General features: G+C 38.3%; 1 protein-coding gene across 1 annotated transcript in view; it reads right to left on the bottom strand.

Moving 5' to 3' along the window:
* CSNK2A1 (casein kinase 2 alpha 1) overlaps positions 1-6,751 on the bottom strand; it is a 31,725-nt gene extending 24,974 nt beyond the window's left edge. Inside the window, exons 1-2 of the mRNA XM_079719817.1 lie at positions 6,365-6,751; positions 3,815-3,890 (exon numbers count right to left, since the gene is read on the bottom strand). The gene's annotated coding sequence lies outside the window, so the exon portion shown is untranslated. The remainder of the gene's footprint in view (positions 1-3,814; positions 3,891-6,364) is intronic.
* Between the last annotated feature and the right edge of the window lie 5,617 nt (positions 6,752-12,368).

Below are 12,368 nucleotides of genomic sequence, written 5' to 3'. Positions count from 1 at the left end.
CCGCAATGAAGAGTAGCCCTGGCTTGCCGTAAGTAGAAAAAGCCTGCGTGCAGTAACGAAGACCCAATGCAGCAAAAAAAAAAAAAGTATTAGCAAGAACAGCACTTTCCTTTCAACAGCTTTCTACAGCTCAAGTAAGGGTGCTAAAACACCCTAGAATGGTGGCAAAATCAAGAGTACAAACCTTAGCCTGACTCTAATATTTGATGAAACCAGGAAGAGAATAAAGACTTGTTCTCATACATCAAAGTTCAACGTCGTTTTATTATTTGGGTAACTTTACATAATAATACGTAGGCCAGTGATCACCATTTGAAAGATACACTTGATTTCATTAAAAAGAAAAAGAAAGAAACCAGTAATTTCCTCCTGATTTATTTAATATAGGGGCAAGCTTAATAAAAACTGGTGGAGGGCTTCCCTGGTGGCACAGTGGTTAAGAATCCGCCTTCCAATGCAGGGGACACGGGTTCGAGCCCTGGTCCGGGAAGATCCCACATGCCTCGGAGCAACTAAGCCCGTGCGCCACAACTACTGAGCCTGCGCTCTAGAGCCCGCGAGCCACAACTACTGAAGCCCGCACGCCTAGAGCCCGTGCTCTGCAACAAGAGAAGCCACCGCAATGAGAAGCCTGTGGACCGCAAAGAGTAGCCCCCGCTCGCCGCAACTACAGAAAGCCCGAGCGCAGCAATGAAGACCCAACGCAGCCAAAAATAAATAAAATTAATTAATTAATTAATTAATTTAAAAAATAAGTAAATAAAAAAACTGGTGGAAGATAGTAATATATATTGGCTGAACCAATGCAGAATTTGATACCGAGGAAAAGCTGGTAAAATTTTAGAAATGTGCTTTCTACCAAATCAGTAAACTAAGTCTCCATGTCTTCCCCGACCACTCCAATCTCGTTATCTCCATTCTCTGAGATTCCTATAGCATTTGTAGATTCCCTTTACTCTGCATTTAGTTACAAATGTATTGAGGGAACACCTTTCTTCTGTTTGTTTGATGGGACGCTGTCCGATGATGCATAAATCACAGAATAAAGCCAATCATATTTAAAAAAAATATATTGAGTCTCCAGATGTTATAACCTGAGGAAGACACATCACCCATGCATTTTCTGGCCAAGACTGTGTAACCTCAATCTAATTACAAGGCAAAGACACACATAAAATGAGGAAGCTTCTATTAAAAAATTCAGGGGTGGGGAGTAATACACTGTGCTCTTTAAACATGTCAATATTATACAAGATAAAGGAAGGCTAAAGGGACATGACAACTAAATACAATGTCCTACTCTAGACTGTATCCTGTACTAGAGGGGAAAAAATGCTATTACAAATACTATCAGATCAAATGACAAAACTGGATTTAGATTAGGTGTATACAAGAATGCACTCACACATGATAAAGCAAATGGGGTAAAATATAACAGTAAGTAAATCTGGGTAAATGGGGATACAGATGTTTCTTTGTACTATTTTAATTTTGTTGAAACATATATTTTTAAAAATTGTGGTAAAATATACATAACATAAAATTTACCAAAATTAACAATGTTTAAGCATACAGTTCAGAGGCATTAAGTACATTCACATTCTAGTACAACCATCACCACATCCTCCATCTCTAGAAAATTTTCACCATCCCAGACTGAAACTCTGTACCCATTAAACACCAACTCCCTCCTCCCCCAGCTCCTTATACAACCACCATTCTATTTTTCGTCTCTGAGTTTGACTACTCTAGGTACCTCATGTAAGTGTAATTGTAGAATATTTGCCCTTTTACACTTGGCTCATTTCATTTAGCATGTCTTCAAGGTTCACCCATGTTGTAGTATATGCCAGAATTTCCTTCCTCTTTAAGGCTGAATATCTCCATTGCATGTATATACCACATTTTGTCTATCCATTCATTCATCAATAGACACCTGGGTTGTTTCCACCTTTAGGCTATTGTGAATAACGCTGCTATGAACACTGCTGTACAAATATCTTCTGGAGTTCCTCCTTTCAATTCTTTTGGGTGGAACTGTGGATCATATAGTAATTCTATCTTTAATTTTTTGAGGAACCAGCACACTCTTTCCCACAGTGGCTGCATCATTTTATATTCCCATCAGCAATGCACAAAGGTTCCAATTTCTCCACATCCTCTCCAGCATTTATGTAATTTTTTTTAATACCAGCCATCTTAATGGATATAAAGTGGTATCTCACTGTGGTTTTGACTGGTACTTCTCTAATGATTAGTGATGCTAAGCACTTTTTCAGGTGTTTACTGGCCATTTATTTATCTTCTTTGGAGAGATGACTATTCAAGTCCTTTATTTTTAATTTTTTTTCTTTTGCTTGTTGAGTTGTAGAAGTTCCTTATATATTCTGGATACTAACCCCTTATCAGATATGTTATTTGAAAATACTTTCTCCCATTCTGTGGGCTGCCTTTTTATTCTGTTGGTGGTGTCCGCTGATGCACTGAACTTTTAAATTTTGATGAACTCTAATTTGTCTATTTTGTCTTGTTGTCTGTGCTTTTGGTGTCATATCTGTACTATTTTTATTTCTGTCTCTTATAAACTTGAAGTTACTTCCAAGTAAAAAGTTTTTAAAAAATGGGTATAAGAAAACTGAGGCCCAGAAAGAGGAAAATTTACCTATAATCACATAGCTACTTAACAGGAGAGTTAAGGACTGGAAACCAAACTTCTGATTCTTGTGACGATAATCTTTTTTGCCATGTAATCATAAGCTAGTTAGATAACAACAGCTAACACCTACAAGCATTCACTACGTGCTTTATGTGAACTATTTCATAACCCTTACCACACAAGGAACTGGTAAGGACAGTTACCATTACCCCCATTTTAAAGATGAGGAAAATGAAGCAAAGAAAGGTTAAGTAACTTGCCAAAGGACACACAGCTAGAAGGAGCTGACGACACTTAACCAGACTACAAAACAGAGATAACTGTATTCACCTCTCAGGTTTGTGGTGAGGATTCAATGAGCTAATAAGTGTAAAGTGTTTAGAACTGTGCCTATTTGAGACCTCTATGAGACTCACAACAATCTACATGTTCTTTCCAATGTTGTATTTAAGCTGGAGCTTAGCTACTACACCAAAAAGTAAGCCAGAAGAGATGTCTCCTTATGCCCACAATTTCAGCGGCTTAAAGCTTTTAGAGGAAAAGCAAGAAAGACTAGGATGGGGGTTAATGCTATCCTCCAAAAGTGTGACAAACAATGATACTCTGCCCCCCCAGCAATATATGAGATCAAAAGATCCATATGTCTACCTACGAATTCTCCAATTCATAAAAGCCCCTATAACTTGCCTCTGTTCAACTCTGGGGTCCCATATGTATACAACTTAAATGGCCAGAACACAATAAAATCATTCAGATACTTACTAAAAAGTGGACCAAAGCCGTCTTTAAAATTATTTCCAAATATTTATTTCTTTGGTTTTATAAAACCACCTGGGTGATAATAACCGAATGTATCTTTACCTAATATCGATTAAGTATAAACACACACACACACCCAAACAAGCAAAAAACCAGAAAGCAGACACTTTTATTGTAATTTTTCTTCCCAAAGAAACAAGGTCATTTGTGCTTTAGGACTGCTGGCTTTTTTGGTGACGACTATCACTGCACTAACAACAGCAAAAGACACTAGGGAGATGGGTAAAGGTGTGTGTAAGTGCGCAAATAGCCAAAACGGTATAGACAACAGCATTAAACCAGCAGAAATAGTCCCAGGAATTTATGAATTTTAACAATACTAAACTCTTAAATTCTTACCTTCTTCTCTGAAACAGTATCTTTCTCTTCAGTCTCTATATTCCTTTATAGGTATTTTATTCTTTCTGTTGATATTCTGTAAGACACCCTGGATGTCAAAGCTCTTCCCCAATGAACTTAAGAAGTTTGTAAAATCAGCACAAATTTAATAAATGGGATTAGATGCAATATGCAATGTGGTGAAGCAAGCAGTGGAGTCCTGGGTTCAAATCCCTGTTTGGCTACAGGACCTCTACTGGGGTTCTTCCAGCTTTGATTCATCACTTATAAAACCTGCCTAACTGCACTTGCAGACTGAAGGGAAGCTCAAGTGAGATGATCTTCCAGAAAGGGCTCAAAAACACTGAACACATGTAAATTATTATTAAATGATTACTATGCCATTGCTCCTTAGTGAAAACTAATAAGCAGAAGCCTAACCTTAAAAGGCTGTGGTCTTCACTCCTAGTTTTCTGCCAAGCACAGAAATTATAGGAGCTGTGGTTAACTCCCAGCCTCTGAGGGCCAACTCATGGGTGGACATGCCATTACAAAATGAGACCTCATTTCTCCGCGGAAATCATCTGACTCACATGGAAAATATTCCCCAACTCCCATTTATTAGCCCATGTATCAATCACACTCTTACCACCCAGTCTTCTGCTCTCATAAGGCCTTGGCATTCTCTGAGAAGCGCAGAGCAAGGCTATTCACTAATGAAACTCCTGAGATTCTCAAGTACTTGTTTGACTGGCCCTTGCAGCTTTGTGCCTCATCAACTGGGACCTAATTTATGAACTGGTGAATTTGATTCTCCACTGGGAGGACAACGAGCTATTTTGCAGTAACCCAAAGAGGTGCTTCACTTTACTGTCATGCATACCAAATAATCTGCTTAGAGTAAGAGAGTCATTCACATGAATTCCAAATAGTTGGCCTTCATTAATTATGCGGGGAGAAGAAAACAGGGGTGGGGGACGGTGGGGTGTGTGTTCTTAAACTATAGCTTAGCAACTTCAGATAAATAAAATGGTGCAGGGAGGGATGAGGGAGGGTGATGGAATGGGGTAAAGAGGGGATGTGAAAAGATAGAAAAAAGAAGATAAACATTATTCTATTCAGAAATACTATTTCACTTGTACTGCTGTAAATGTATATGTATATTCACATGCAGCCTAAAAGGAAGGAAATACAGGGACAGCCTAAATCTCTCAACTACAGATTTGGTTCTTTCAGACATTCCTTCCTTTGTTCATCCCTTAAATATATGAGCATCTACTATGAAAAAGTATTATGCTAGGCTTTGGGAATACAATAATGAGCAAGGCAGAACAGTGAGACGAATGTGCCTTTAAGATTTTATCTGCAGATTAAGGATAATGAAAATTCATTGAAGAATTTTAAGCAGAAAAGTGACCCATATGTACATTTTGAACAAGTTTACTCTGGCTGGGTGTGAGACAGGCAAGAGAGAATAGTTTCAGGGAAACAGAAAGCTATCAACAGTAGCCTGTGTAAGACAGATGATGAAGGCCTGACCTATGGTGGTAGCAAAGGAGATAAGTGAACTAATATGACGAACAAAATTTATGGTGTAAAATCAATAGCTCTGGGTGGACTGGATAATGGGGTAAGGAGTGGAAGTGACTTTTAGATTTCTGGCTAGAGAGACTGTTGATGCCATTCATGGAGACAGAAAACATTCTGGAAGAGCTCACAAATCAGGTTTTGAACATAAGGTTAAAATGGCTCTTCGACATATTAAAAAGGGTACTGAAAAGGCAATCAGGTATTATAAGTCTGGAGCTAAAAGAGTTTTTCAGCTTTAAATACCTGCCCCCCCACACCTCTCCCCCAGAATTGTATGTGGCAGGCATTTCTTTTCCTAATCTACAGATAAGAAAACAGCCTAAGTAAATTCAGTAGCTTTGGCAAGAATATCCAGTAGAGATGGAGCTGGGATTCAAAGCCAAAATGGCTGGCCCCCAAGGTTCATGTCTTTTCATTCCTATCGAACTGAACTTATCACTTTCTACATCATACCTTAATTTCCTTATTAGACCCTTAGCTCCTTGAAGTCAAGATCCATTATCTAATTCATCTTTTGATTTTACAGTACCCAGCTCAAGTCTCTGCATTTTGTATGAGGTCCAGTAAATATTATTCGTCAATCAAATCAATGTTGGTTTATTTTCAAAAAAATGAAATAAAAATGAAGTTGCCTCCAAAAGGTAGAGTACCCCTAAACACTTCAGGTCATCTGGTACATAGCTAGGAAAATTAAAAGACTAACTCAAGAGTTCTTGAGTAATTTTCTCTTCACTCCCCGCCCTACCATTATAGCTTCTTCTATTAAATAACAGGGCCACAGTTAAGATTTGTACTTTTCTCCCACAACAATTAGAATTAAGAGAATACTGAAGAAACTCTAGTTTAGCAATTTTTACAATGGCTTATCTGAAAGTTGGGAAAAGTGCTTGAGTCCTGAGTATCCTGAAGGTCAATTCTCCTACCTACCATTCACAATAGAAGTATACCTTAAAAAAATATAACTTACAGAAGAAGTATTACCTTTCCTTTTAATTTCCATTTTATTTTTATTTATTTATTTATTTTTGCATTACGCGGGCCTCTCACTGTTGTGGCCTCTCCCATTGCGGAGTACAGGCTCTGGACGTGCAGGCTCAGCGGCCATGGCTCACGGGCCCAGCCGCTGCGTGGCATGTGGGATCTTCCCGGACCGGGGCACGAACCCGTGCATCGGCAGGTGGACTCTCAACCACTGCGCCACCAGGGAAGCCCTAATTTCCATTTTAAATGACCTTACTTAGTTCTTACTGTCCTCATGTATTGCATAAAAGGAGATGTAACTTTCATGGCTAATAATTTCAAATTTCAGATCACTAATTCTATTTTAAAAGCCCTCAGACTGACTCTGAAGACATGGCTAAGTTTTGTTTGCTCAATGCTTAGCCTAATAAAAGCCAATTAATCAACTATGACAAATTATCTTGTCAACACAATTTTCCCTACTAAAGTCAGACCACACCTGTAACCAAAGCCAATTATTAATACATGGCTCTGCTTGACCTATACTTTAATAAAATGCAAGGAAAAGAAAACTTCACTAAATCATCAGGCTAAAATATGTACTGTGAAACTAGTAAGTTTATTGACATAAATGTAACAGAACTAATTAATTTCAATAAAAACTCCTTTTGCCCTCTTCAGTCACTCTCCCTCTAATCTCTTCTACTCCATGTGATTTCTGTTTTTCAATCTGGCAAGTAAAAAAGAAAATCAGAGGCTTAGTGAATGGACCAATATCAGAAAATGCACAAGTCTAATCAGTCATTTGTACTAATGTAGTTTTATAGATCAATTTTCTAGTATTAGAACTAGAAAAGGTTATTCTGGAACTCTAAATTTAAAAATTTTTCAAACTGTGACACAGTTTTATTATGTCTTTTAACTCTAATACTTATTAGGGTCTCCATCTTAAGAAAAAAAAAAAAGTTCCCCTGCCCATCCCTAGATCAACCATAGTTAATGAACAAGAGCTCATACTCGTCCAGGCAGGACAAAGAGTTCTATAGTAAAGAATGCGGAATGTGCTTATATTGCACTGACTGCGTGATTTAGGACCACTTGTTTAGAGGAAAAGCAGTTGTATGAGGAAAAAACATCTTTGAAGCACTGCAGCAGAGAATGAATTCTTCTTAGCAATCAGGCAGCAAAAACTGGTAAGAGGATTTGTGGAACAAACTACGTATATGTTTTTGCCTTGTTGTAGAAGCAAAGACAAACATTTAGTCATACAAACTTGTCCTTTCCCCTTTCAAAGTGGCACTGTTTAGAAGGTCAAATGAACACAAAAAAAGCATAAGTAGTTAATACTATCTGAATTACTTGTTTCAAATGTCCATAGTTGCCCTTAATTTCCAATTATCTCCTCCTTTCAAAATCAAGAGCAGAATGTTCATTCATTAAGCATTTATCTAACACTTATTATGTACCAGGAAACATGCTTGATTGCCAGGAAGGGATCCTTTCTCTAGGCCCTGGAGAATAAAGAGAAAGTAATTCTGCCCTCCAACAAAGAAAACAGACCATTAAAATCTCTGATCAGTGCTTGAAAGAATTAAGTCAGGGTGCTCTGCAGGAATTGAAGGGAACTGAAGTCACCCACCAACCCACTATCATCCATTCCATAAATATTTATGGAGTACCTCAATGTTTGGGGAAAGGCAGTCAGGGAAGAAATAACATCTAAGCTCAGTTTTGAAGGATGCACAGGAATTATTCAGATGAGAAACACCAATACAACAAACTGTAAAGCACAATTCTTTAAGTTAGGAATTTTAAAGACCTATAACGTTGTATCCCAAAATGACCAAAAGCTGGCACACCCTGTTATCCTCTATAAGAAGCACATCAGATCAACAACCTTTTAATACCTACGGTGGAAAACACTAGTGCACTCTGCTCAACTGTTACTATATGTGGCCCTCTCCCCCGAAACAATGATTAATTCACAACCACTGCACTTTAGATCTCATTCTCTTCCTTTCTCCACTCCTCTAACAAATCAGTTCTACTGCAGAGGTCACAAAGCAAAACGCCTAGAAAGGACAAGTAGCTAGAGCTTGTAGACAATCCCTGAAAGTGTGACCGCTTCTCAGTTTTCAAAGTGAAGATTTTTGCAGGTAACTTTCCTGTCTTCAGTAATGGCGGGCTAGGTTATTTAGGTCAACTCTCCTACTGAGAACCAAAGAGAATGGATTAAACACACACACACACACACACACACACACACACACACACACACCACACACACACACACACACACACACACCTCACATTCTTAAATAACACCGACAAGCATATAGCCAAAAGTGAAGAGAAAATGAGAACCCAGAGCAGTAAGCAAGCAAGGAAGCCCAAAGCGTCTTTGTTGATCCCTGAGAATTAGAATTTTGCTCTGACAGAAACCAAAGCCCAGGGCTCTCACAAGGTGAGGAGTCCCTCCTCATAATAAATAAATAGATAAATAAATAAACTGAAGGTAGGAAAGAAGGGAGGGAGGGAGGATAAAGACGAGGCCCTCAACATAATAAGCTGAGACTTGAGAGTTACAATCTTAGGGTGGGAGTGAACAGCGAGTAGAAGATCCAGGGAAGAACTATAGCCCTTTGGAGGGAATGTCTGATCTAAAGCTTGTTTTAAGGTGGTCCCTGGACCAGTAATGTCCACAGATACCCCTGACATGAACAAGCTTGCTGTGGGCTTCAAATGAATCCTACAAATAATTTCTCATATACAATATCCAACTTGTAATCAAAGATAACTAGGTGTTGAAGACTCCAATAGTTAGACTGGCAGAAAAGAACAGACAACAGAAAAAACCCACAGAGACTTAACAACTATGTGGACTATGCTTACAGCAATAAGTTTCAGAATATCTGCAGGGAACAGGATACTTAAAAAGTAACAGCAGATTTCAAAACATGGAAGAACAAAACAGAACTTTCAGAAATAAGAAGTGACTGAAATGGGCTGATTTAACAGTAGATTCAGGGAACTCTCTGGTGGTCCAGTGGTTAGGACTCCACACTCTTGATATGGAGGGCGCTGGTTCAATCCCTGGTCAGGGAACTAAGATCCCACAAGCTGCGTAGCGGGGCCAAAAAAAAAAAAAAAAAAAAAGGTAGATTCAAAAGGATGAAGAGAAAACTAAGGAACTAGAAAACAGGCTAGAAATTATCCCCAGTGTAGCAGAAAGGTCAAAACTATGAAAAAATAAGAGAAGAATAATACTGTGAAGTGGTTTGATATACTTTTAATTGGAACTAGAAGAAAAGGAGAAAATGGGACAGGGCAGAGGCAATAGCTGAAGAGGTTAACAGTTGAGAAAGTCCCAGAAGCAATTAGACACAATCACATTCCAGAAGCCAACAAATACCAAACAAGATCAATAAAAAGAAATCACAACTAATCATGCAATAAAACAGAAGAAAAACCGAAGATAAAGAGAAATTTGAAAAGCAAGCAGAGAAGACAGACTGCATTCAAAGAAGCAACATTAGAACAGTTTTCTCCAAAAGCAACAATGAAGCCAAGACAGTTTAATACCTATAGTGTGCTGAGGGGAAAAAAACCCGCTGCTACATTAAAATTCTAGATCCATGGGCTTCCTTGGTGGCACAGTGGTTGAGAGTCCGCCTGCCGATGCAGGGTACACGGGTTCGTGCCCCGGTCCGGGAAGATCCCACATGCCACGCAGCGGCTGGGCCCGTGAGCCATGGCCGCTGAGCCTGCGCGTCCGGAGCCTGTGCTCCACAATGGGAGAGGCCACAACAGTGAGAGGCCCGTGTACTGGAGAAAAAAAAAAAAAAAAAACTACATCCAGTAAATATCTCTAAAGAAAGAAAATAAGGAACAATAATCCCATTTGGAAGGTTTGAATTGAAAGAGAAAATGAAGAGCAAAATTTATGGAAAAGTTCAAAAAAAATCTTTGGTAAGTTATGGCTCCAAGTTACAATATTTACGGTGGTATCTTACTGATAGAACAAAAATACCATGTATTTCCAAACTAGAAAGATTGGCGGTGGGGGGGAATTGAATAAGAAGAATCCAAAAAAAGGTAAGAAAAAAGAAGAAAAAACACCAGAACATAAGAAACAGAGAAAAAAGTTACACAAATATGACTAATTATATTAAATATAAATGAAATAAATCATTCTGGTAAAAGACAAAAGACTGTCAGACTGGATTAAAAAAGAAATCCAAGTGAACCAGAATAACCAAACCAGTCTTGAAAAAGAAAAATAAAGCTAAAGGAATCATACGATCTAATTTTAAGTTATTTATTGCAAAGCTTACAGTTTTTAAACCTGTGTCATTAGCAAAGGGATAAAACATAAATCAATAGAACAGAATGAGGTATAGAAATAGACCCACACAAATATGGCCAAATGATTTTTGACAAAGGTGGAAAAGCAGTTCAATGAAGAAAGGATAATCTTTTCTGTAAATAGTCTTGGGAAACTTGGTGACCCATATACAAAATCACAACCTTCAATCTAAACCTCACACCTTATAAAAAAAAACAACTCATAATGGATTGTGGATCTAAATGTAAAATGATCAAACCTTTATAAGAAAATCTTGTGATTTGAGATTAGGCAGAGTTCTTTACATGACACCAAAAGCACAATCCATAAAAGTAAAACCTGAAAAACTGGACCTCATCAACACTAAAACATTTCTGCTCTGTAAAAGACCCTGTGAACAGAATGAAAAAAATGCCACAGATAGAATATATTTGCAAATCACATACCTGATAAAGGACTTGCATGTATGAAATACAAAGAACTCAACAATAAGAAAACACTCCAATTAAAAAACAAGCAAAAGGGGGCTTCCCTGGTGGTGCAGTGGTTGAGAGTCCGCCTGCCGATGCAGGGGACACAGGTTCGTGCCCTGGTCCGGGAAGATCCCACATGCCGCAGAGCGGCTGGGCCCATGAGCCATGGCTGCTGAGCCTGTGCTCCGCAACGGGACAGGCCACAACAGTGAAAGGCCCGCGTACCGCAAAAAAACCCAAAAAACCAAAAAGAAAAAAACAAGCAAAAGATGTGAACAGACACTTCACAAAAGATCAAATTAAAATGAGATCCACTACAGAGTTATTAAAATACCTTAAAAATAAAAATTTGACGACACCAAAAGCTGGTGAGGATGTAACAGAAACTAATTAGGAGCAACAAAAACTAATTCATTCTTGATGAAAACGCAACATGGTATAGCAATCTTGGAAAAATTTGGCCACTGATTATAAAGTTAAATAAACACCATATAACTCAGCATTCCCACTCCTAGGTATTTACTCAAGTGAACTGAAAATCTATGTTCACACAAAAACCTGTATGCAAATGTTGACAGCAGCTTTATTCATAATTGCAAAAAAATGGAAACAACCAAGATGTCCAACAAGTGAATGGATAAATGGTGGTATAATCATACAATGGGAAACAAACTATTGATTTGTACAACAACATGGATGAATCTTAAATATATTTTGTTAAGGAGCCAGAACCAAAAAGCTAGGTATTGTATGTTTCCATTTATACGACATACTGAAAAAGGCAAAACTATGAAGACAGAACATGAGTGACTGACACATGGAAATGCAACTGTTCTGTTTAATACTGCAGAGGTGGATTTATTACTCTAAGTATTGTTAGAACCCATAGAACTGTGCACCACGAACAGCGGACATTTCTGGATGCAAATTCCTAGCTCTGTCCACTAAGACCACCTAGAAGTAGTGTCAATGAGTAGCAACAAGAATAGTGTCCAAACCTTGGTTTCTCAATACCTTTCTCCAATAAAAGGAAGGCAGGCTCTTTAGAGAAACGGCTGATTCTAGGATCGAGGCAGGGAAAACATAGGATAGCCTGGCAAATCTTGTAGTCAAAGGGACATGGGAGCCAACCTGAAAGAGTTCCAAGTGCAAAAGCTTGAACAATTTGAATAAAATATAATGACAGTATTAGATAGTAACCCCAAAG

This window comes from Hyperoodon ampullatus (assembly GCF_949752795.1).
Source record: "Hyperoodon ampullatus genome assembly, chromosome: 14".
NCBI classification, from domain to species: domain Eukaryota; kingdom Metazoa; phylum Chordata; class Mammalia; order Artiodactyla; family Ziphiidae; genus Hyperoodon; species Hyperoodon ampullatus.
The sequence above is the reverse complement of the archived record's forward strand: the minus strand, read 5'-3'. Positions and strand labels throughout refer to the sequence as shown.